The sequence below is a fragment of the Mesocricetus auratus genome, unplaced genomic scaffold (assembly GCF_017639785.1).
Source record: "Mesocricetus auratus isolate SY011 unplaced genomic scaffold, BCM_Maur_2.0 Super-Scaffold_100007, whole genome shotgun sequence".
Lineage (NCBI taxonomy): Eukaryota > Metazoa > Chordata > Mammalia > Rodentia > Cricetidae > Mesocricetus > Mesocricetus auratus.
This window is the reverse complement of record NW_024429191.1, coordinates 15,523,080-15,543,497: the sequence shown is the minus strand read 5'-3', so window position 1 is coordinate 15,543,497 and position 20,418 is coordinate 15,523,080. Positions and strand designations below refer to the sequence as shown.

At 44.6% G+C, this 20,418-nt stretch overlaps 1 protein-coding gene across 1 annotated transcript in view; it reads right to left on the bottom strand.

Annotated features, from left to right (window-relative positions):
* Slit3 (slit guidance ligand 3) overlaps nt 1-20,418 on the bottom strand; it is a 571,841-nt gene that overhangs the window by 336,122 nt on the left and 215,301 nt on the right. The window lies entirely within an intron of this gene.

Genomic DNA, 20,418 nt, shown 5'->3' with positions numbered 1-20,418 from the left:
TAAAAATAAAAAATAACTAAAAATAAATGACCAAGTATTAGAAAAATGAGCATCAATTTCAGTGTCTTGGAGGTGTCAAATTACTATAAATGTTTACTCTCTATTTCACGAACTTGTCACAAACCAGGAACCCACAGGATGCCAACTGGCACCAGTTGGTGAGTGACACTCTCAACGGCACTAGACCAGAACACTGAATTTCTGGAACAATGGACAGCATGGGAGAACTCCTCTGTGACTGATGGTTTAGTATGTGTGTACACATGTGTGTGTGTGTACGTCGGCATGCGTGCTTATATATAACATGTATGCAAGTCTATGATACATTTAAATAAAATAGCTATGCATATATATAAATTAAATTACACTTTATGTTGAACTAGAAAAAACAATATGGGCCTCTAAGCTTTCTTGTCTAGGTATAAGCTCATTAGTAAGTCAGCCCCAAACCGTGTCGAAAGGAAAGACAATAGAGTAAATCTCTGGGCTCCATGCTTTCATTCCCGAAAGGTCCCTGCAGGACTGGAGCCCATAGTCTTGTTTTACAGCATGGGCAGTGAAACTCGTTGGACTATTTTAAGGTCACACGGGTATCTAGTGATGGAAACAGGGCACACATGAGAGATTGCTCGACTGGATAATTAGTAATACAGAGGGGAATGGACATATTCCTATCACCTCTGCCAATGAAAAGTGGCTATACAATAATGGGATGCATTGGATAAGATCTAAGGGTGAACTTCTAGGAAAAAACCTTACTCCGGAGACAGGCTCTTCTCTTGTGCTGGGCATTCCTTTCATCCTATACAGAGATGGAGCATGAGACCAGTACACCCAGGAGACAGAGCATCAAGAGAACCTCAGAGGCAGAGCAGGAAGCCAACCTTTTCCCTACCTGACCCTCACCACATGAGAAGGCAACCTATTACACCTCACTCCAGCAGGCACCGCTCTGTTACTTGCAGTCAAAGCACCTTACCTCATACGAACTCAAAATACACAGTGACACCATGATACAGAGCTTCACCAGTTCTGAGCAAAAGCCAATGCTTGATCCACACTATTGGCCAGAATTTCAAAGGAGACAATTATTTAATTTGGGGCAGCTAGACATTGCCCAAATAGCTCTTTGAAATGACATTTAGATGCGAGGGACCATTTTAGATGGAATTACAAAGAGCTTAACTTGGAAAATTTGCATCAAAACTCAGAACAAGAAGGAAGCCTAGAGCATGTCGTGTAATTGCTACCGACTACATTCAGGGTTTAGTTTACCTTCTGGGACACTGCACATCAAGGCCGGAGCAACAGCCCGTGGCTCTGTTTAGGAATTCCCAGGCTCCTCCTGAGTGTTTACAAAACTTTCATGTCTCTACATTGGCTCAATAAAGATTTTTTCTGTTGAGATGGGATTGCCCATCCGTATTTCTCCTACAGTAAGGAGACTAAGTTGTTTTAACAGTTCATTTTGGTAACTGTAAAGCTGACAAACTGTGTACAAACAGCTCAAATTTTCTTAGGAAACAAAACTGCTAAGATGAGGCTTTTGTCTCCACCTTCTAAGACACCCTAGCATGTTTGAAGATTAAGGCTAAGGTGAGGGTTTCTTTCTTCAGCTAAGCCCTCATCCCTCCTGCCCTTGACAGCTTAATTTCCTGTCCTCTTTGGGAGACAGACGGATGAATATTTAGTGTAGAACATGATTGTGATTAAGCTTCCAAATGTGTCTTCATCTGGATTCCAGCTGGTGTAGCATCTCAATTACTCCTCCACTCCCCTATGGAAGCTTCATATTGATGTAGTGAGCTTTACATGATGGCACTGGATTAAAAATCTCCCAGGACTCTGCAATCTTCTAACCTCAATCAATTATCCCTTAATGAAAGGGAGGAAAGGGGTTGCGCATACATATCATGACCTGATATGTCCTGCAAACAGGCTCCAGGCTGTTGTTGGTTCAGTCTTGAAAAGGATCTAAAAATCTCAGGCTTCCTTGCTTCTGTTCACCCCTCTGCAAAAAAGGTGGGTGTGTTAATATGAAGCTGGTAAACTCTGAAGCAAGTGATTACAGTCATACTGTTAAACAATATGTAAAGAAGGTTGCAAAAAGGTTTAGCTGTTCCACAATTTCTTTATTGAACAAATAATCCTGTTGGACCAATTACTCTCTGCTGTGTTGCCTGTAATACATGTCTAAACTAGTAAAAGTTACAGTACCATTCTACAAATCTATTCTGCACACCTAGGATATAAACCATTGTTTGAGGTTTTTTGTTTGTTTGTTTTTTGTCCCATTTCTTTTGGGAGGAAAGCCTGACTAATTTGCATGGCTCTTTCATTAGTTTGCTCAATTTTTCATTCAGCAAACATTTACCCAGTGCTTAGATGGTATGTTGAACACTAGGCATAGACCTGACATGGTCTTTGCATTTCATGGGTCTACCCAAGGTACCAGACATGCAGAGGTAATCACTGCGTGTTATCACTGCTGATGGAGCTAAGATGCACGGGACACACAGGAGTCACTTCCCTCAACTCAGGAAGGATTTGCAGAGCTTTCCTCCTGTGCATTTCATTTACAGTTTCCTCAACACTTAGGCCAGATCTTTTGACCACAGAACAACTATGTCTTTTCCCTTCCCTCCTCTGCCTGCCTCCCTCTCTTCTCTAATACTGTTATATAAACATATGTCAGACACTCCTCAATTCATCCACTTACGATGCAGTGTTAGGAAAGAAAAGGCAGGTTGAAGTTCATTTTCTAGTATATCTTCCTTCCAGTGTTACAGTTGACAGGTGTTTGGAGAGAGGTTGCAGTCTGTGTGGGTGGGCATTCAGGGACTTGCTCCAGAAAACCAGACCAAGCCTGCTGGCTAACAATGAAGTTAGTATCTTCCACCTCCCTGGGATGAGACTAGCAACCAGACTCAGAACCAACAGAACGGTAGAGTCTCCAGGATCCCTTCCTGGTGATAAAGGGTGGTGGAAGATAAGCTACCCACCTCAGCTCTCATTAAAATAAAATCTTGGGGTTTAAAAGAAGGCATCTCTGAGTAGGAGTGACACTGCTTTCTTCCACTTGCCTTCCTGGTTCTGTGACACTGTGTATACTGCAGGCACACAGGGTACTACTTCGATATAAGGAAAATGGAAGACAGAGAAAGAACATTTGCTAGCAAGATAAGACCGTCTCTCTAGCTCATAGGTGTCTAGGAGAACTCTCAAAGTCCCCAATCACTCTTCCAGATTGTGACCCAAGGCAAAAAAAAAAAAAATGGAGTGTCACAATTCTTCTGTCACACAGAAATACTTAAAACACATCTCCCTGAATGTCAGGGGTAGGGGGTGGGAGGTCCTGAGAAACCAGAAGATGCTGGAACAGTAGCCCAGAGCGCTATGAACTCATGAAAAATTAATCCAATCCTCAAAGTTAGCACTGGTTAAGGGCTGTTCTACATAACAAAAAGTTCTCCATTGCATTATTAAAAGCACTGCTTGGTATCGACCGATTAATTTCAAAGGATCTGTTCTTTGCATTATAAGTTATCAAAGACAGATGTCCTAGAAGGGTCCTCTCTATCAAATCTGGCACAGGTCTGCTCTCCCAGGGTTATAACTGAAATTCTTAGCATGGGTTGAGTACCTTTTCTCCCACTTTAACCTAAATGTGTTGTGAGATTTCAGCTAAATGCCCAAAGGAAGACAAGATTTATGAAATCTGGAAATCAGTCTGTTTTCTCTTGGGGTTGGTATTCTCTTTAGCTCAGGCTCTAGGATCCCACGGGAGTTTGCTGCTACCTCTGTGGTTTGTAATGAATATTTGCCAACCAGAAAAGCAAACAGGTATGTTCAAGCAGAGGCATAAGATGGGGGGAGGGGACTGAGACTTGGTATTCCAAACAGGTATGCCCCATTTCAAGAAGTGCTGCTGTTCAAAAGCAGGATAAATGGTATACAGCAACGTGATTGGTCCATTTACAGAAGAAGATTCACCATGGGGCTCCAGGAAAACCAGTTTCTTAGTTTAATGGTTTTTTTTTAAAGATATTTGATGAGTATGAGTGTTTTGTCTGAATATATGTGTGTGCACCACATGAATAACCTGTGCCCAAGGAAGCTCAAGGAAGGCTTTGGATCCCTTGAAACTGAAGTTACAGAGAATTGTTAGCTGCCAGGTAGGTGCTGGGACCTGGACCAGGGTCCTCCCCAAGAACAAGCCCATCTAACAATGGGTCTGTCTCTCAAGTCCCTAGTTAACAAGCTTAATTATTTACAAAAAAATGAATGTTTAACGTACAATGCATTTATTACTTAAGGGCTGACACGTTGGCTGTGCCACTGTTGATAGCTTCCTTCTACTGAATGTCTGCTATCACTGCAGCTGTCCTCACACAGACACTTCCTAACCTCACCTTTTCAATAGTTCCTGAAGGCTACCTGGAAGAACCGCATTGCACGCTAGACAAAGACGGGCTTGTCTGAGGTCAGCTACCCAGCACCAAGCAGGGATTCAACACCAAAGCCTCGCTTGCTTTGCACTCCTTGGTTCTGGTCTCTGAAGAAATCAGGACTTGATGGTCAAACTTACAGCCTCATTCATTTGGGCTAGCTGAGACATACAGTGACTCCAACGTCCTGGAAAATTTTGAATTTACAAAATTTCCACAGGTTACTCACAAAGAATGCATAATAAATTCTGTGGTTTTGCTTTTTTTTTTTTTTTGCTGGTTATCCTCCAGGATTTAATTCAGTGATAAGAATAATTATAAACCACAGCCCTAGTATATATAAAGAAAATGGAAACACGCAACTAAAATTAATGAAAGCACTTTATTCCCTTAAATTCGTTAAGCATAACTGGGTAACTTGCCTTTCAGATTCTCCTTTGGGAAAGTCTACATAGTCTTAGGTTAAAGGATCAAGACTGAAGAATAAACCTCCCTGAGACTGCATTCTCATTTTAATTTCTTCCAAAAGAGAGGTCTTTGTATCTCTCATTAACTCCTTGGTTTAAAAATAAAGAGAGTCAAGGGATTGCATGGGAAAGCAATAGATTCCTTCTCTTTTCTCTCAGGTTGCCTCATCAGGAAGGGTTAGGCTACCCATGCCTTAACAAATTCAGACCTAAAATTCAGGCCTTCTCATTAGTAAACATAGGGGCAAGGGACATCTTAACATGGAGATGGGGATGGCACATATCCTGTTCAAGCCAACTTTAAGTATGGTACAATCACAGCAGATACATCCTATTAAAAACTACTTCTTTTCCAGCATAGGAAAAATCCTGGAGCCTAGACCCAAATAACCTATCTCAAGTGAGAAAAATAAGGAGAGCCTAGACTGACCAAATCAACGACAGATGTGAACATTACCACTTCTCACTCACTAAGATGTCTATGCTCAAGGTTGAGAAGACAATAACGAGTGTTAACAAGCGTATGGAGAAACGAACCCTCCTATATTGCTGGTTTGAATTGACGGTGAGGTCACAGTGGAGAACAGTAGCAGTTCCTCAAAGTTAAACAAAGAATTGCCTGTGACCCAGTAAATCCCACTCCTAGATATATGTTCAAGGCAATCAAAACGACACATCCGCAAAAAGAATTACACACGAATGTTCAAAGCAACATATTCATAATAACTAAAGGGGATGAACAATCCGAATGCCTATTGACTGAAGAACAAACACATAAAATATGGAACATTCAAGGGCATACAAAGGAACCGAGTACTGAAGCTCCAACCTAGATGAACCTTGGAAACTCTTCACATATGCTGAAGAAGTCAGGCCCCAAAGGCCACAAATTACACAATGCAATTTATATGAAAAGCCCAAAAGCCCCCAAAGTCGGTTTGTGGTTGCCAGGGGATGGAGAGAGGAAGAATGGGGAGAGAAGTTCTAATGGGTAGCAGGTTTCTTGAGGAAGTGATGGAAACACTTTGGAATTAGATGGCGGTGACTGTTATACACAGCAAATATACCCCAAAGTACTGAATTTTGTGTGCATTTCAATGTGGCGAATTGAGTGCTGTCTGAAATGTATCTCAAGACAAGAAGGCAAATAAGAAAGAGAAAGGACAAGGGGCCTGCTCAGAAGACTAGCCTCAAAGAGACAGGCTTCTCCAGTTCCAATTCCAGGCCCTGACACAGAGGACAGGGCTGACGACTGCAGTTTTGCAGCTTCTGTAATCACTGTCCCAGCTTCGGTTTAGAGAAGCTCCCTTCTGCCCACCACATCCCAGGAGGTCATCTCCGTGGTGCACAGGTTTTTAAGGGCAAGGCAGCCCCAGTGACAGTCATGCTGAAGTTTCCATTGGTTCTTGGCTAGTATTCTAGTATTGCCCCTCTCGTGTGTGTGTGTGTGTGTGTGTGTGTGTGTGTGTGTGTGTGTGTATTGAGTATGTTAGGGGGGGTCCTGAAACCACTGAAGTTGGCTACATAAATTGGAAGGTTAAAGAAAGGATCATAGGAACACTGCATTTTGTGTATAAAAACTTCAAGAACTCAGCAGCAGGGGGTGATTACAATTTCAAGGTTTTAAGAACATTTCCACACACACCCCACAGATGTCTATATAACCAAGCAACCTTACACGGCGGTGGTATAGAAGAAGGTAGATGGGGGGGGGGGGGGCCTGGAATTTCAGGTAAGAATTAAAGTCCCTGGCTTTTCTTCACTCCAGTAAAGTTCTCGAAGTTGGTGCTGTCCCCAGCAGCAAAAGAGAGTTCAATACACAGAGACTGTCAAGTACAGCATATGAAGAGGAGAAGCAGCTGAGATGAACGTCATTTACTTCCTTAAAAATACTTCTCTTTCAAGACCAATGTGCACATCACCACACCTTCGAGAATACTCGCAGATGAGAAGCAGAGATTTGTTGACTGGAGTGGGTGGGTGAGTGTGACTGAGCACTTACTACATGTTTTGCTAAGTTCCACCTTAATTATCCGGCCTGAAAGGCATAGAGGTCTGCACCAAGTGGCTTGCCTGAGATAAAGCAGCTTGAAAACAGGGCACCCAGGGCTAGGCCCTCTCAAGCTCTTAGCTCCTACAGGGGGCATTCCCTGTGAACCGAGATGAGCCAGAGGCCTCTATTCTTGTTCCCATGAAACCTCACACTTGCTCCCATCTTGGCATCCACCAGCTCAAGTTTTATCTTTGCTTTCCATCAAGAAAGTTCTTGGATGTGATGTCTGCTTGTGTTGCACACTGCTCTCTCTCCAGGGACACGACACACACAGGGCTTAATTTATCATTCAGGACAGACATACTGAGTTAATGAGTGATTTTATGACTTACTGAAGTAAGTCACATGACTGAGATAATGACTTACTTCATTAGTCAGAATAGAGAAGGCAGAATAGAGAAGACAGGGAATGAAGAGGGTTTGATGGGCAAGGTCAAGGCAAAGAACTAAGAGGCGGTGCCTGAAGGGTATCAGCCCTCTGGGTATCCTATGTGTACCTAGTTACAGTGGAAGGAGTGAAAGTGCCCAGAGGGACCACCACTAGCCAGCGATCACAAAGCAAATTATGGGGCACTGGGGTCTGGCAGGACAACATCTGTACAGCACATTGTGAGTGCCAGATGAAAGGCATGCATAGAAAACCAAAGATCACAGCGCTATTTTTGCAGCAATGAAACATTCCTAAATCAATACAAGGAGGGTGGTGAGGTTCCCGGAATCAGGCCCACTGTAGAAGAAACAGTGTCTGTTGACACTGCTTTAAAAGCCAAGGAGGAGTAGGATAGTGAAAACAGACGTGAGAGAGATCAACAACCTGTTTTGCACATCGGGCCCTTCTCCAGACCCACCAACTCTCCCTGGCCTAGAGCAGATCAGGACCTAGCAAAGCAATGCACACTTAGGAACAGGAAGAAAGCCACCAGACGGCTGCAGTTGGAAGCCACTTTTTACTAGGCCCTCATGGAAAACAGAATCTCAACATGGGAATCTGCTGGGCAGAAAGCAACAGTGCCCCCACTTCCCATGGAGGAAGGCTCACTCTTATCTCTCCATCTTTCTCAAGTGCTGAGCCCTGCTTTTAGAAATATTATGAACCCCATGTGTGTGAAATTAAAAACAAAAGTGATTTCTGAGAGATAACTGTCTTAACCCTCCCAGTTCCTTGCCTGCCTTCAAACCCATTCGGCCCTGACCCTTACTCTAGGCCTAACCTCCTACTTAGCAGCTGGAGACTGTAGCACACCGCCCCCACACCATCGCTTGCTTTCTTCTGGTTCTTGCTGGAAGGAGGCCACCTCAGCCAGAGTCAAGGCACACTCATTCTGATATTTTTGCCAGCTACTTTATTATGTCTTTAAGAAGGATTCAAATTGATTTGTAAATTAGAAAATTATGAAAATAAAACAACAACAACAAAAGCCCACATCAATGCATAGGTGAACAATATGACTTCTCTACCTGGCTGCCCTGTAGGCTCATCCAACTCAACAGGTCCAAACTGCATGTTGCCTCCTCTAGGCACTCCTTAAGCCCCTGCTCCATTCTCTTGTCCTCCATCCTTCAGGCTGGTAAAAAACCTCCCCCAGGCACCACCCTGCAGCAGCTGAGACCTCGGATGCTTTTCTCCCTAGCCGTCACTCCCCTCTGTCTCCCAGGTCTATTGACTTTTGCCATTGAAATGTCTTTTGAATCAAACATGTGACCCCAATCATTGCTATCTAATCTCCTGACATGAGCCCTTACTCTTCTATCTTGAAAAAAATTGTTTTAGGGGGTGCATAGCTCTCATGTGGAGGGCAATGGCCAACTTGCAGGAATTGGTTCTTTCCTACAGTCTGGGTCTTAGGGGACTGAACCCAAGTTACCAGAGTTGGTGGCAAGTGCCTTAATGTCTGAGCCATCTTACCGACTCTCTCCCATCTTTATTAGAGATTCTGTGTTTGGTAGTCCCCAGGGTCCTTCCCAGCTTCATGATAATTTGTTTTGCCTTTTTCTGTCTTGTGCCTCTTCTTTCCAATGATATGACGATGCCTTTGGCTGGGTAGGCTGAATCCTCCAGGACTGTGTTGCCATGGACATCTCTGGCATATGGAAGCTGGAGATTTAATTAGGGTGACGAGGCTGGTGCAACAATTAAAACAGGAGACTGGTGTTCTCAAGCCAGACACAACAGGCATCTCCATCACCATGGCTGTCTACCCAGCAGTTATTTAGTTTGTCTACAGACTCTTTCGACAATGCTACTCAGCGCCTAAAGTGGTACAGATGTTTCAGTCTTTGGATGTAAAAAGCATCATTGGGCTTGAGCTCCAATTCAACATTATGCGTTAAATGCTATGGGATTTTTGCTTAGCTAATAATACCATGTTAAGGTATTAGAGATACAGTGTCTCATCTCTGTGGATGACATGGCTTCCTAGTCTGAAAGGGGAACCCAGATCCCTTGCCCCACTAACTCAACTGTCTAGAGAAATTAGAAATGTTCAGAGCAAACTGACTTAAGTAAGTTAGATAATCTTCTCAGAAAGTCCAGCAGCCCATGAGAGGCCACTGAAACTAGTACGGTGCGGCGGGCCATTTCCTATGTTACTCAGGATCTATGTCATACAAGTCCTTTGAGGCCAGGTGAAAATGTTCACAGTTGGAATAGAAATCCAATGGCTTCAATTTACAAGGACAAAGTCCAAATACAAAGTTTTAAATGTTCCTATAGGTGCCTGATACCTAAACTGTGACACAAGTATTATATAGTAGATTTGAAATGACATGGGATAGGGATCTTACAATAAATATAGAGTTCTTGGGGCTTTTATAGTTCCTAGGATGACCAGAGCAGGTAACAGAAATCAATCTAGAGGTTTATGGGCTCAGAAATGCCTTTCTTCACTTTTGTTCTCTTATGTTATTAGCCTCTCCTGGGTCACCTTCCCCACCCCCCAAAAGAGATATAAATACAAAGGCCAATTGGCAGCAGAAGTGGGGAACAGGAAGGGATGCTGTGGAATGCAAAAAGCATTGCAGGGCTTAAAAAGGCCAGACTGGCTGCATCATATTTTCCCTGGCTTCTCTCCACAGAATCCAGTTCAGAGTCCTGTACACCCCACAGGATGCTGGGAAGGCTCTAATTGTCTGAGGATTTATTGTAGTGGTAAGAAGAAGTGACATTAAGGCATATAAACTGGCATTTGGGGTTGACAAATGACCAGCAACACACTTAAACCTGTTGAACACAAACCTAAGTTTGGAAATGGGTAGAAAAGGATACAATAAATGTACTGTGAAGCTCCCAGGGTAGGTTTGTGGTATTGTTTGTATTTGTTGTTGTTGGCATTAGCTTGACCATGAAATGCAGTCACCAGTAAGTGATCTTTCTAAGAGAGGTGCTTAGACAATGGCTTCCTGCATAGCTGAGCTGTTGTTCCCTTTTGGCTCCTTTTCCTCCCCATTTTTTCCTCTAAGTAAATGGAAAATTTTCAAAAAGGGGGATGAGAAAGAAGTATATGTGAGGGAAGGGTAACATTTTCTCGAATCCGCCAAGTAATAGCAGAGACCCAGCAGGTGACCCAGAATTTGCTGGACCATCCTGACCAATGTTAATGTCATCTTTTCTTCTCACTTAGTGTTCCAGTCTACCTAAAGAAGAGTCACACAGTGGATGGGGGTGCAGTGTTTCCCTTGTGCACAAATATCTGAAGTGTACAAGCTCCTTCTAGGCAGTGAGCATTGAGTTCTCTCTGTCTATCATGTTTGTTGTTTGTCCACACAGGGTCACATCTCACTTTTCCTTACACTGTTCATCCATCCACCCATCCATCCATCCATCCGTCCATCATCCATTCATCCATCCATCCATCCATCCATCCACGTCTACCCACCCACCCATTCATCCTTCTCTCCTTTTATATTCTTTTTAACCAGTTCACCAAGCACAGCAGAATTTCAGGGTTTCTTTACCATTATAGGATTTGTGCAGGGAGAATCTGTTCATTCAATAAGCATTCACCCTCTATCTCTGACATGCAAAGCGCTGCTGGATGTTATGGGAAATGAAGCAATCAGAGAGCCAACATCATGCCTTTCCTTATGAAATTTACAGTCAAATAAAATGCCAATTAACGTGAGGATTTATCTAACCACTGCCCCCTTTGAACTGGATACTATGGGGCCTATTAGGTTATTTCGTTTTGTTTTGTCTGCCAATTGTAGTGTGAGATTTCCTCCATGACTAGGAAGAATGTACTTGAAAGGCAGTGATGCCATAGGTGTCACATCCAGATCACATCTACTCCTTTCAAAAGTTTTCATGCACCAACACAGGGCACAGCCATCCCCGGCCTGTTCTGTTAGCTTTAGTTCTTTTATGTTGTGCATTTCGATTCAGCATCATCCCAGGGCTCTGCTATCCCACTGAATCTGGCTTCCAATCTATCATCTTTTACTAGCTCTGGATTTATCTGAAGGTGTTCTTAGAAACTCATCAAGATCTGCATTTGGATCATTAAAAGAGAGGAAGAAACTGAAAGTTGGCTGTTTCCGGAAGTTCATGTCAACTTGTAAGTGTGGTGTCAGACTAATAAAAAGTCGACTTTCCAGGGCCTTTCAGAACCAGAAAGGGAACAAAAAGAATTCACCAATTCAAGGAATCAACTCACATGCACAAAATACATAGAGAAAAAAATGAAAAGAAAAGAAAGCCAACAGAATTAGCTGTAGTTTTGGTTTTCTGTTTGTTTCTTTGATTTTGTTTTTGATTTTTTTGGCACTGTAAAACTGCCTAGTCTCCCTGCTTCCCCAAGTCACTGCTGGGCTTCATATGAAAGAGTAAATGGCACTCTGGGTGCAGCATGTCAGTTCCCTGCTTAAGTTTCCTCCAGCCCAGGACAGACTCTAAGGAGGAAATGAATCTCTGTGGGGGTCCTGCCTCTGATTAGCTTTCACCTTCTACATGAGGTGTCAATCATGTTAATTGGAATCAATAGACAGCCATTCAGGGGCCTGGGATAATTAAGCAAGCTGTAAAGAGTAGAACTGGAGTCCCCTTTAAAAATTAAAAGGGATCCCACTGTTTGCTAACATTTTAAGCCACCTTGGCCACCTAAGCCCTGTTCTGATTTAAACCCACTGATCAAAGAACAGCCTATGCATACTCCATGGGAACAGAGAAAATCCACCCTTCCGAAGGGACTGTCCCTTACATTCCTATGGGAATCCAAATCCGAGGGCTTTAGAGCTACGACCCAGGATACAGAACTGGAGACAGCAAGGGGAGAGAGTGAGCAACTGCCCAGAACACAGACTCTAGGCTTGCACTCCCTGGCGCTGGAGTAGCCAACCTGCAGAATGCATTGTCGGTGACCCCCTTTCTCCCCAGAGGGCAGAGCACAGCAAACTTCACAGGACCAGAAGGAAAGTAGACACACTGACAGCAAGTTACAATAACCGGACATCCCCCGCCCCCTTCAAAAAGATGCCCCCTCCAGTGAGCTTCTTCACAGAAATTCACGTGCATTTTTATGTCCCCTTTAAAACTTGAAAGGGAGCCCACATACCCCGCCCGGTGTTTGCCTCAAGATGGAGAGGGCTCCTTCACCCACATGGCAACATGAAAAGAAAATGAAATTCTGTCCCAAGGCTCATGATTTTTTTTTTCTTCCTTTTCCTGAGTCAATGAATGCCAGATGTTCTCACAAAACGTCTTCATATCTTCAGGACAGCCTGCGAGGATTCTATTTATTATTGCTCAGGGGCCAAGAGGCCATAACAGATTTATAAGGAGACTGTGGCCATTCTTCGTGTCTCCTATGCTTAGGGATGAATGTGGCCAGCGTCAGAGGCAGCTCTTCTTTCTATACAATTTACTTCCCTTGGGCCAATTAGCCAGGCCAGATCAAGAACAGAGGTGGTTACCCCCCTACACCCCCTCAGGCAGCACCAGGCTTGCCAAGGCGGGCTAAGCCACATGAGGCTTTCCAACTGTCAGAAGCAGGAGGGCTGAAGCTACCAAAAAGGACCAAGAGTGTGAGGATCAGTAAAGACATCTGTCAACAATGTGTCACATGTGCAAGGTCACATGCTCCTTGGCCTTGGCCTTGATGAGGCCACTTCCTGGTCTTCCCTGGCTGAAGTGGGTTCTGAGTGGAAGGAGAGTGGACTTCCTTCCACACCGCCTACGTTTCCCTTCAGACCACTGCTGAAACACGATTTCATCACCTTCATCTGGTGCCTACAAATTCAATGGGCCCTTTCATGGCAGTGCCCCCCCCACTCCATCCCATAGCAGCTTTGCTCTGTTTCAAAGCAAAGGCGCAAAGGCGCCTATGCCCACAGGAGAATGGGAGAGCAGCTTGCATTTGGTCTGGATATCAAAGCACCTTGGCAGTATGTTCCGGATGAGTCCTGTCAGCTCAAGACCCTGTAGCTCAGTGCTGGGGAAGGCAGGGTTATACCTGTAGACTGACTTCCACACCGTGTCAATGTTCCCCCAAAATAAGCTCTGCCTCTGGAGCTGGTCACCCTTTTCTAAGGTTTCCAACCAAAGAAGACTATTTCCGCCCAGCCCTAGAATGAATGGGGGGATCCACAGAGTCATCCGAGAAAACAGGTTTCCTTCCTTTTCCTCCAAAAGGGAGACACCAGTTGTGTCCGAGTCTAGCTTTTGTTTGTTTTATTTGTTTGTTGACAAGGTCTATCTATGTATCCCTGGCTGTCGTGGACCTCACTCTGTGTGTGTGTTGGGGGGTCCCAATATCCTCCTTCAAGAACACACCCTCCAATGACCTGACCTTTCAGTAAGGCCTACAATCCATTACCACTATGGCCACCTTTTAAAGAGTCTATCATCTCCCCATAACTTGGGCATCACTTCTTCCACACAATGGCCTTGGTGTGTGTGTGTGTGTGTGTGTGTGTGTGTGTGTGTGTGTGTGAGTGTATGAGAGGGAAAGTATAGTCAATCAAGAACTTGACAAGTGTATTAAACATAAGTCAAGTAGCATTATAATTACTGAAAGCATAGATGTGAACACAATAAAGTCCTTCCTTTCTGGTACCTTCCATTGTACATGAGCAGACAGATAATCAAATAAATTTTAGGTAGTGATGTGTTTTAAGAGAAACAGATCACAGTACGATAACAACGACAGGGTAGAAAAGTCTCTCTGAGAAGGGGACAGATTAGACTAGCATACGGTCAAAGAAGGACATTTGAGTGAAATTGGAATCATAGCAAGGAGGTAGGAATATTTCCATCTTTTCAAGACAGATGAAGAACACCAGGAAAGACTGAAGCCTCAGGCAACCGGGCAAAGGTTAGAAAGGAATCAAAGAAGTAGGTAATGGCCCAAGTGTGGAGGACTTCCTCAACAATAGCATGAAGTTGGAGTTGACTCTGGATATCATAGGAAATTCGTGACACAGGCTTGGGCAGACAGGCATGTCATGGACTGGCTTGTCCTCAGACATGATTGCAGAGAAACACAGTGGAGTGGAGTCTGGGAGGTCACTTGTGCAGTCTTCGTAAGTCCAGGGAGGTGCTGCAGAGGCTTCCAGGAGGCAATGGAATAGGACATTCAATCTTTTCAGGTAAAGAACATAATGTGATGAAGACATGGTCCGATTGGGATCCAGAGCTTTGCTATGAGCAGTTGGAGGCTCCTTTTTCTTCCTCCCTTCCTTCCTTCTCTCCTTTCCTTCACTGGGGATTAACCACCCAGGTCCTCATGAATGCCAGGCACACACTGGCCTCTTATCTCTGAGCCACATCCCTAGCCAAGCCTCACTGTTTCATCAACCCAGTGGGTGAGGACGGGGCTTGTGGATTATTGACTGGGCAGGCTTCCCAGCAAAGAGAAGCAGAGTCCAAAAGATTCCTCAATTACTATGCCAGTTTTCATCCCTTCTGCATTCCATTAAACATGTGTGTTTATCCATATTCACATCTCCACGTGCTGCCTTCCCAAACCACCTTTGGAGAGGCCGGGCATAATTGATTTGTCTTTTCAACAGGCGTTGTTAAACTGAGCGATTTTGACATCACATTGCCATCAATAGGGAGGTTTGACTTACAAATTATTTAGTGCATACAATGGATCGTTGGCTACCTCCCAGACATCCATAGCTGGCAATCCTAAAAAAAAAAGAAGAAAAAGAAAAGGAAAGAAAGAAAAAGAAAGACGATTTCAGCATTAGCTGCTGGCTTCCAGGATCTGTGCCTATTTGAGGCAGAATTCCTGCTGTTCCTGCAGTTGTGGATTTCATGGTTTCTACTTCATAATCACTTTAAGAGACAAGGGAGCAGATTGGTGGAGCTCATGGTGCCCCACGGCTGACTTCACAGTCCTAGGGAGAAAAGGGGCACCCTAGCAGGAGAGGTGGCCTGGTGCCACAGAATGAATGCCCTACCCAGAGTTAAAACCCTCACAGCTCTTCCTGGCTGCCCGCTATCTCCCCACATACAAACTGTATGACCTTGCTAACTCTCTTAACCTCTTGAAGTCTCAGGGTTTTTTTTTTTTTAGCTTGTAAAATAAAACACTATTTGCCTTATTTGGTCCTGATGTGACAAAAGAGAGTATGGAGTAAGTGAAATGTTATCAGGGTTTTTAAAATAATTCATGATATTCTTCCCCATTTTGGTAAACGATTGCCCCTGCATGCTCTGTCTGCTTCAGAGACCATACTGAGATTCAATGGTCCACATGTAAAGCCCACAGAGGCAGGAATGCTCACAAGCTTCTAGCAGAGTATATAGAAGTGGTTGGAGTAAAGCCTGTGGGTCTACCATGGGACTCCAATACAAGGCAGACAGTACCTCTAAGGAGAAGCAGAGTGGGGACTAGACTATGGTTCCTGGAGAAAATGTTACAGAGAACCTGTGGAATGAACGTAGGCAGAGTTAGGTGCAGAAGTTGCTCAGGGAGGATAGATCTCTGATAAGAAAGGAGGTAAATTCCACCAGCCATGACTTCAGTATGACTGGCAGCCAATGAGAGGGAAGGGATCAGGACACAGACCTAAAGTTGCTCCTTTGCCCTGGCCTTGGGCACTGTGTGGGTTTATCTCTATGCCTTCTCAGCTAGGAAAGCAGGAAGCTGCCTTGAGATACTCAGAATTCATCCCAAAGAGAGTATGTAACTGGAAAGGAGACTAAGCAAAAGAGATGGCTGTGTTGTAATGAGGAAGGTTTGGGTTTTTCTCTGTCCTTTTTATTGGTATAGAGGTAAACAAGGTGAGTTTGATTATAGGAATAACTGAGCAGCCTCATTTTGTGTAAAGTGTAAACATGATCTGTTCTGTTGAACCTGTTCTGCAGGTGTTGGGGCTGTGTGTTCTTGAAAAGGCTTTCTCTGAATATTCCCCCAAATATCTTCTGCCTATCAAAGGAGCTACCCACAAAATGACCTTTCCCTGAGCCTCATGAAACCGCTATACGGATGCGGTGGGTCAAATCCTGGTATATATGTACTCCCATTCCAGTCCCCTACCACTGTTCAGATTTCCTGAGCCTGCCTGCTTTGTAGATGGTGCTTTGTTAGACTAGGGAGAAGCCAGGAAGGTAGGCTGGGCAATGCTGACAAATGTTTGAAAGGCACACCGTCTTGAAAGTATGAAGGTCAAAGAGAAGGCACTCGTACATTTGATGGACTATCTGGGAGATGCAGACAAGTAGTAGGAGGCTGCTGCCTTGCACATGTGAGATAAGAGGACTGAGACATCCAGCGGTGAGTCTGGAGCAGAGGTCTGCACTGGGAACTCAGAGGTACAGTTGGTTCTGAAGACCGAGTTGGCACCCCTGTGCCTGCAGCATCCCTCTGAAAGTCAGGTTGTAGCCAGTGTGGATGCTTCAGCGTGCTGACACACGCTGTGAGCAGTTTGACTCTGTGAGGACTGTGTTCACGTCTAATCCTGTTTCCTGCTTTGGATGTACTCTATGCAGTGATTGGAACAATTGGCTGAGACAAGGAGGAGTAAGGACAATGCTCCTCCCTGGCGAAAGACTTTCTGCTGCTCCAGTGGGCAGCGAAAGAAGAGCTCCCAGAATATCGCAGGCCATGAAGTCACTATCTCACACCAAACATGGTATATGGAGCTGCAATGATACAACCAAGGAGCAAAAGGGCAGGAGAGTTTGCCTAGGAAGCCAAGAAGAGCTGGCAAGACAGAGGTTCTCATAAGTCAGCCATAAGACGCCAGAACTCCTGTTATCCTTGAGCTGGGGCTGGAGAATCTGATCACAAGCTCATGGCATTCTTGACCTTATTGGTGAAATGTCACTGTCAGAGGGCTGCAATTCCTTGGGCACTAGACTATAGAGAGTCTATGGAACATTCCATAAAGGCAGTCAGGCAGAGAGAGTGAAGCAGCTCAACCTTCACATGTACTTGAGACTAGGGATAAAGGGAGCCATGGTGTCTATACACTTCCTGCTGGGCCAGACACCATATAAGGCAATCTGCAAGTACTATCCACTTAAAGTTACAGCAGGCTAGCAAGGTGTTGCTACTCTGAGGATGCCAAGCCATGTATTTAAGAAGCACTACTATACAGAGAAGCAAGAATTTGAACCCTTGTTCATATCTACAGTTAGACTGCAGAAGTCTCAAACCAAACATGCTTCCTTCAGCCCACAGATGCAATCAGAAAGCCTACTCTACATCACCATGCTTAATTAGTCTTCAACATTCGAAAGATATGAAATTTCACTTTTTTTTTTAAAAAAATCTACATTTCTGGCTTGATTTAAAAAAAAAGCCCTGAGCATTTCCAGAGGCAGCTGTCATCCCCCCACGCCCCCTGCTGAGGAACCAATTCTCCAATGAGCAGGTGTGATCTGCATGCTTGTGCTCTCCTGACCAAAAATATGCGTTGAAATTCTCATGCTGGGGGTGATAGCGTGAGGAGGCAGACCTGAGTGAGCCTCATGATGTGATCAGAGCCCTTATAAAGAGCCCAGGCAGGGGTTAAAGAGATGGCTCAGAGGTTAAGAGCTCTTCCCAAGGACCCAGGTTCACTACCCAGCACCCACACTGGGCTTCTTATAACCATCTGTAACTCTAGCTCCAAGAGATCTGATGCCCTTTTCTGATCCACATGGACTATGCACATATGAGGTGCACATACACTCAAGCACACATACATACATACACATATAATAAATAAATAAAGTGTGTGTGCGTGCGTGCGTGCGCGTGCGCGTGTGTGTGTGTGTGTGTGTGTGTGTGTGTGTGTGTGTGTGTGTACATGCTCGAGTACCCAGGGAGCTGCCTCCTCTTCCCTTCCACCATGTGAGCTCACATTAATAAGCCGACAGTCTTCACCTTGGAATAGACCCTTACCAGAGCCTACTCATGCTAACCTGTCTGGTCCCATGGAGAGGGTTCTCTGTGTCCCGTGTTGCTTCTGCCCCCCCACTTCCTTAGAGAAAAGCTACAACTGCCAGATGAATGGCATTTCTGGGTGTCTCCTGAGGAATTGTATAAGCTCTCTTCTAGGCTTCAAGTCTGTCATACCACATGGCACAATGTTGGTTCCTGCTCCTCCACAGGAGTCCAATTTGAGGCTTGGCAGGGGCTCGGGTATGTCTAAAGAAGACCTGTGGACCATAAGCTGAATGAATTCCTTTCAGGGTGTTTGAAGTAGTGCTTACACTGTGTTCCAGACCACTCAGAGCCAGGTTAGAAAGATGAATGACTGTCTGAACATCTCTAGGGAAACACACTATGTCCCTTTCCTGCTTATGCTAAATGGGAACTGCTGTGGGTCAGAGACACTAGGACTCAAGACACTTTCTAAGTAACACTCACCTCTCAGTGGCCCAGTTTGCTCAGGTGCCAAGTAACAAGATCTACCTTGTGGGGTTGCTGTGGGGTTCAATGAGGTCATCTGCTAGCACGGTTAATGGATCAACTTTCAGTAGATGTAAGGCACTCTTATTTTCCCATTAATGTTTCCTTCTTGGCTTACTAAAGATTTTCAGTGGCACCAGGGATGAGAATGTTACTTCACAATGGTAGCACTGGGACCTTCCCCAGCAGTTTGGTCCAATGTTCCAGGAAGAGAAATCTCTGGACCGATTAAACTTCCCATGTTCTAGAAGATGTTATGCATCAACTTGGAACTTGAGCTGGTACCTGCCGAGGTCTGCTCACATCTTGGGTCTGCGTTATTCTGCTTAATTCTTCCTTTAGTCAGAGTGATAAATACCACTGAACTGATATGGAGGCTTACCACCACCAATCCTGCCCTCCATGATGCACTACATAACCGTTGTGATTGTAGTCACTGTCTGCTAGCCACACAAACTGAAGCTCTGTGGAGACACGCTCCTTGAAGTGTTAGATCTAACACCTCCTTGCAGTATTAGATCTTCCTGCCTGTAACTGACCATATTACACACAATCACCACACAGGCTGGTTCTGCTACTGTCAACGAGTCTTTTACAGTGTACACAGGATTCCTCTGTGCTTGGCCAGGAAGACTTTGAATTGATATCCGTGGTATGTTCCCTGCACTAGATCACCATTACAACTTATCCCTGAAGAAACATCCCTGCTTCCCTCAAGCTGGGAGACAGATAGGAACCATGATCAGCGAATCATTCCCTGTCCCATCTCATGCTCTCTCTGGATAGAAAAATGTCTGAACAAAAAAAGGCTGTCCTGCCTTGAGTAGAGTCTGAGACTCAGTCATGCTGGAAAGAGTCCCATGGAGTTATAATATGACACATAGGTCACATAGGTCTCTCTGTCTCTCTCTCTGTCTCTCTCTCTGTCTCTCTCTCTCTCTCTCTCTCTCTCTCTGTCTCTCTCCCTCTCTCTCTCGTTTTCTCTCTCTCTCTCTCTCTGTGTATGTGTGTGTGTGTGTGCGCGCGCGCGCGTGCGAACTTGGTCAAAACGAAACCTTTTCTAACTAGAGTTTGGAATAGACACTTGTTTGAACTGTGTTTTAGAGTGTACTTGCTGGCATTTCCCAAACTCAGATATAAAATCTGCACCAATTAGTGCTTCAGTGACTAAAAATACCCACAGGAGAGGACTTGGTCATGCTAAATGCCAGTCAGGCTCCAATGCCAGCTGTGCACACAGGACTCTAACTGGCCACACCAGATGTAGGACCTTGACAGTCACTTCTGCATTCTCCAGGGTCATTTTAGTCTGACTGCTCGTTACAGAATTCCTCTTCTGCCTTGCCTTAGATTCCTTACAGAAAGAAGGGAACACTGATTCCCTACCAGGAACAGACATGCCTTTTAGCAACACCTCCCTCATCTGTCTTTACATCTTCACTCCTCGTCCTCCTGTTTCCTTATGACTGACTGAAGGGAAGGATAGGAACACTTTTCTCAGCACAGAGGCTCTCAAACACTGTGACATTCCAATAGTTTCTTGGATACTCTCCTCTGTCTTTATACTCTACCAGGGACTCTTTGCTCCAGGAGCCATTCCACCTATG